Source organism: Mercenaria mercenaria, chromosome 7 (assembly GCF_021730395.1).
Source record: "Mercenaria mercenaria strain notata chromosome 7, MADL_Memer_1, whole genome shotgun sequence".
Lineage (NCBI taxonomy): Eukaryota > Metazoa > Mollusca > Bivalvia > Venerida > Veneridae > Mercenaria > Mercenaria mercenaria.
Window position 1 is genome coordinate 87,126,771 of NC_069367.1, and position 6,000 is coordinate 87,132,770.

Below are 6,000 nucleotides of genomic sequence, written 5' to 3' on the forward strand. Positions count from 1 at the left end.
ATCAGTTTTCTTGGTTAAGTTTTATGTTTAGGTCAGCTTTTATCCTAAACTATCAAAGCTATTCCTTTAAAACTTGCAACACTTGTTCACCATCATAAGCTGACCCTGTACAGCAAGAAACATAACTCCATCCTGCTTTTTGCAAGAATTATTGCCCCTTTTGGACTTAGAAAATCAGTTTTCTTGGTTAAGTTTTATGTTTAGGTCAGCTTTTATCCTAAACTATCAAAGCTATTCCTTTAAAACTTGCAACACTTGTTCACCATCATAAGCTGACCCTGTACAGCAAGAAACATAACTCCATCCTGCTTTTTGCAAGATTTAACGCCCGTTTTGGACTTACAAAATAACATATTTCTTGGTTAAGTTTTATGTTTAGGTCAACTTTTTCTCTTAAACTATCAAAGCCATTGCTTTAAAACTTGCAACACTTGTTCACCATCATAAGCTGACCCTGTACAGCAAGCAACATAACTCCATCCTGCTTTTTGCAATAATTATTGCCCCTTTTGGACTTAGAAAAATCATTTTCTTGGTTGAATATTATGTTTAAGTCAACTTTTCTCATAAACTATCAAAGCTATTGCTTTAAAACTTGCAACAGTTTTTCACCATCATAAGTGGACACTGTACATCAAGAAACATAACTCTATCCTGCTTTTTGCAAGAGTGATGGCCCTTTTTAGACTTAGAAAATCATGGGTAGGACAATATTTCTATTATACAAAAAAAATCAGATGAGCGTCAGCACCCGCAAGGCGGTGCTCTTGTTAGCTTGGCAACAGAGCTGTTTCACTGACTTGTCCATCAATTTACGTGACAGCTTCTGTGTCCTGGACTCCATATCTTTGATTTAGTTAAGATTTTATATGTAAGCTGATGTCATTTTTGGGAATCGATAATACTTTGCACACTTGTTCACTGTGATAATCTGACATGCGGTACTCCGGTAACATAACTCCCTTTTGGGTTTTTACTAAGTTATGGCTGCCCACTTAGCTCAATAGGAAGAGTGCAGATCTATGTATAGTGAGGTTTTATGTTCGATCCCCAGGCTTTTTGCATGTTTTCCATGACAATTTGATAAAAGAAATTGTGTCTGAAGTCATTCTTACTTCACCTCTTATTCATGTGGGGAAGTTGGCAATTTTCTTTCAGAGAACAGGTTTGTACTGGTACAGAATCCAGTTAGGCTAACTGCCCGCCATTACATAACTGAAAAACTGTTGAAGAAATGCGTTAAACCCAAAACAAACACAAACACATACATGTATGCAAGAAAGTTATGCTTAAGTTTTTAGCTCATCTTTACGAAGTATAAAGAGAGCTATCCCACTTGACCTGGTGTCGGCGTCTTTCAGCAGCCCTACCTTGGTTAAAGTTTTTTTACACTTTCTCTTTTTTTCATCATATCTCTGTAATTACTTAATGGATTTGATTCAAACTTTAAGTAGTTATTCCTCATTGTCACCCACATCATCTGACATAGGGCCATTACTCTTGCATCAATATTTCATGATTTTCACTTAGTTTTTGAGGTTATTTTAAGGTTTGATGCACTTTCACCTTATCTCAGTTATTACTGAATGGATTTGATTCAAACTTAAAATAGTTGTTCAACATCATCACCCACATTATATGACACAAACTGCATAATTCAGGCACAAATTTATCATGAATTATTCCCCCTTTTTACTTAGAATTGCTGGTTAAAGTTTTGATGCATTTTCACTCTATCTTTGTCATTACTGAAAGGATTTCATTCAAACTTAAAATAATTGTTTAATATCATCACTCACATCATATGACACAAGTTGCATAACTCTGGCACCAATTTTTCATGAATTATACCCCCTTTTTATACGCTCGTTGGGATGTATTATGGGAACGCCCATGGCGGGCGGGCGGCGTCCACAGACTTTGTCCGGAGTATATCTTCTACATGCATGGAGGGACTTTGAAGAAACTTGGCACAGTTGTTCACCATCGCAAGACGGAGTGTCATGCGCAAGAACCAGGTCCCTAGATCTAAGGTCAAGGTCACACTTAGAGGTCAAAGGTCAAATTCAAGAATGACTTTGTCCGGAGCATATCTTCTTCATGCATGGAGGGATTTTGATGAAAGTCAGCTCAATTGTTCATCATCATGAGACGGAGTGTGGTGCACAAGAACCAGGTCCCTAGGTCAAAGGTCAAGGTCACACTTAGAGGTCAAAGGATACAAGAATGAAAACTTTGTCCGGAGCATTTCTTCTTCATGCATGGAGGGATTTTGATATATCTTGGCACAAATGTTCACCACCATGAGGTGGAGTGTCATGCATGAGAACCAGGTGCCTAGGTCTAAGGTCAAGGTCACACTTAGAGGTCAAAGGATACAAGAATGAAAACCTTGTCCGGAGCATTTCTTCTTCATGCATAGAGGGATTTTGATATAACTTGGCACAAATGTTCACCACTACGAGACGGAGTGTCGTGCACAAAAACCAGGTCCCTAGGTCTAAGGTCAAGGTCAAACTTAGAGGCCAAAGGTCAGATACAAGAATGACTTTGTCCGAAGCATTTCTTCTTCATGCATGGAGGGATTTTGATGTAACTTGGCACAATTATACACCATCATAAGACGAAGTGTCATGCGCAGTTCCCTTCTTTAGAATTACTTCCCTTTGTTGTTGCTATAAATAGCTTATATTGTAACTTTTTCATTACTAGTCGTAGGGAAAAATTGAGACCACTTTTCTGTAGTACAATATGCATGCTACATCCAATTTTGAGGTCTATTTTGACCAATTTCTACCTGGTAAAGATTTTTGTGTGGACTTTTTTTTTTAAGATTAACTTCCCTTAGTTGTTACTATAAATAACTTATATTGTAACTTTTTTTATAATTGACCGTAGGGAAAAACCAAGACCACTTTCCTGTGGTACAACATAGATGTTACTTTCCAATTTTTGGTGTATTTTAAGGTATCTCTACAGTCTGGCACTCTTGTTCCTAAGAATTTCAGGTTTAAGTTGTGCTGCACTTTCACTCTATCTCAATTATTACTGAATGGATTTGATTCATACTTAATTAAAGTAATTGTTCAACATCATCACCCACATCATATGACTCAAGGTTCATAACTCTGGGACAAATTTTTATGAATTATTCCCCCTTTTTACTTAAAATTTTAGGTTAAAGCTTTAATGCACTTTTACTCTATCTCTGTTATTACTAAATTGATTTGATTCATACTTAAAAGTAGTTGTTCACCATCATCACCCACATCATATGACACAAGGTGCATAACGCTAGCACTAATTATTATATTCCCCCCCCCCCCCCCCCCCCCCCCCCCCCCCCCCCCCCCTCTTTGGGAGAGACATATTGTTTTTGCCCTGTCTGTCCGTCCATACCTTACACTTCATTTCTGAGCTATAACTGGAGAACCATTTGACCTAGAACCTTCAAACTTCATAGGTTGGTAGGGCTTATTGAGGAGACGACCCCTATTCTTTTTGGGGTCACTCGTCAAAGGTCAAGGTCACAGGGGCCTGAACATGGAAAACCATTTCCGATCAATAACTCGAGAACGACTTGACCCAGAATGTTGAAACTTCATAGGATGAGTGGTCATGCAAAGTAAATGACCCCTATTGATTTTGGGGTCACTCCATCGAAAGTCAAGGTCATAGGGGCCTGAACATGGAAAACCATTTCCGATCAATAACTTAAGAACGACTTGACCCACAATGTTAAAACTTCATAGGATGATTGGTCATGTAGAGTAGATGACCCGTATTGATTTTGAGGTCACTTTGTCGAAGGTCAAGGTCACAGGGGCCTGAACATTGAAAACCGTTTCCAGTCAGTAACTTCAGAACCACTTGACCCATAATGTTTAAACTTCGTAGGATGATTGTTCCTGCAGAGTAAATGACCCTATTTGTTTTTGGGGTCACTCTGTTAAAGGTCAAGGTCACAGGGGTCTTAACATTGATAACCATTTCCGATCAGTAACTTGAGAACCTCTTGACCCAGAATGTTGAAACTTCATAGGATGATTGAACATGCAGAGTAAATGACCCCTATGGACTGTGGGGCCACTCTGTTAAAGGTCAAGGTCACAGGAGCCTGAACATGGAAAACAATTTCCGATCAATAACTTGAGAACCACTTGACCCAGAATGTTGAAACTTCATAGGATGATTGAACATGCAGAGTAGATGACCCCTATTGATTTTTGGGTCAGTCTATTAAAGGTCAAGGTCACAGGGGCCTGGTCATGTAAAATAATTTCCGGAAAATAACTTGAGAACCACTTGACCTAGAATGTTGAAACTTAATAGGATGATTGGACATGCAGTGTAGATGACCTCTATTTATTTTGGGTCCACTTGATCAAAGGTCAAGGTCAAAGGAGCCTGAACAGTGACTTGAGAACCACTAGGCCAAGAGTGTTGAAATTTAGCGGGATGACTGGACATGCCAAGTAGATGATCCCTATTGCAGCCAACCATCAGTGTCTCTTTGACTTTCGTTCCTGACCCCTATTGACTTCTTGCCTATAGAACTTTGCATTGGGGGAGACATGCGCTTTTTTACAAAAGCAATTTCTAGTTATGAAATTGGTGCCAGAGTAATGCACCTTGTGTCATATGTGTGTGATGCATTTTCACTATATTTCAGTTATTACTGAATGGATTTGATTCAAACTTGAAGTAGTTGTTCTACATCATCACCCTCATCATATGACACAAGGTGCATAACTCTTGCACCCAATTCCCGCTTTGACAGTGGTCTTCACCTGTTCAAAGGAAGCTATTTCACCAGTTTTAAGAACTGGCCAAGTAGTCTTAATGAAGAATAAGGTAGCTCTATCATCTAAAAAAAAAGAAGTTTCTTTTACAAACATTTACTAATAACTTCCTGTTTTTATATCAGAGTATTGTCTTAATTATCAAATACTTTAATCTTCATTCAAATTGAAAGAGAAAAAGTGTTGTTGTCAGTGCAAGCACATGCTGATGAAATGCAAACATAGGCTTACTGTATTTTTTTAAATTTTAGAAGATTTTGCTGACATGGAGCTGGTGGACATAGCTCAGAGTTGTGAGTCTGCTCTCAAGGCATATAATAGCGATTTGGTGGTTGAATCCATAGAATAAGAGTGGATCAGGTTTAAGAGGGAAATTTACCACGGGTAATATCACTTATGTACACACATATATTTATGATATAAAATGATAATCCAGTAAATCTTCAGCTGTATTATAATAATTATGCCCCCTTCAAAGAAGGACAGAATTAGACCAATCTGTTTCTGGATGATAACTCAAGAACGCTTGGGCCTAGGATCATGAAAGTTGATAGGGAGGTTGGTCATTACCAGCAGATGACCCCTTTTGATTTTGAGGTCTGTATGTCAAAGGTCAAGGTCACAGTGACCCTGAATAGTAAAACAGTTTCCGGATGGTGACTCAAGAACACTTGGGCCTAGGATCATGAAAGTTGATAGGGAGGTTGGTCATGTTCAGCAGATGACTCCTATTGATTTTGAGATTAGTATGTCAAAGGTCAAGGTCACAGTGACCAGGAACAGTAAAATGGTTTCCGGGCAATAACTCAAGAACGCTTGAGCCTAGTGTCAGGAAAATTGATAGTAAGGTTGGCCATGATCAGCAGATGACCCTGTTGATTTTGAGGTCATTAGCTTGAAGGTCAAGGTCACATTGGCCAGGAACAATTAAACGGTTTCTGATCTTCTTGTCCAAAACCATTGGCCATAGGGCTTTGATATTTGGTATGTAGCAAATCTAGTGGTCCTCTACCAAGATGATTGTTCAGATTATTTCCCTGGGGTCAAATATGGCCGGGGAGCGGGTGGAGAGGGGGTGGGGGTGCTCACATGGTTTATAAAGACTAACATAGGAAAAAAAATTGAAAAAGCTCTTGTCCAAAACCACAGGGCCTAGGGCTTTGATATCTTGTATATGACATCATCTAGTGGTCCTCTA

At 38.9% G+C, this 6,000-nt stretch overlaps 1 long non-coding RNA gene across 6 annotated transcripts in view; it reads left to right on the forward strand.

Moving 5' to 3' along the window:
* LOC123541510 (uncharacterized) overlaps positions 1-5,779 on the forward strand; it is a 30,034-nt gene extending 24,255 nt beyond the window's left edge. For 3 of the 6 annotated variants that reach the window (XR_008371901.1, XR_008371899.1, XR_008371902.1), the window contains exon 8: positions 5,054-5,277. This is a non-coding gene — a long non-coding RNA (uncharacterized LOC123541510). Of the gene's footprint in view, positions 1-5,053 lie in introns of all 6 variants that reach the window. The other 3 variants (XR_008371898.1, XR_008371900.1, XR_008371897.1) reach the window with 3 other exon arrangements.
* Positions 5,780-6,000: the final 221 nt, after the last annotated feature.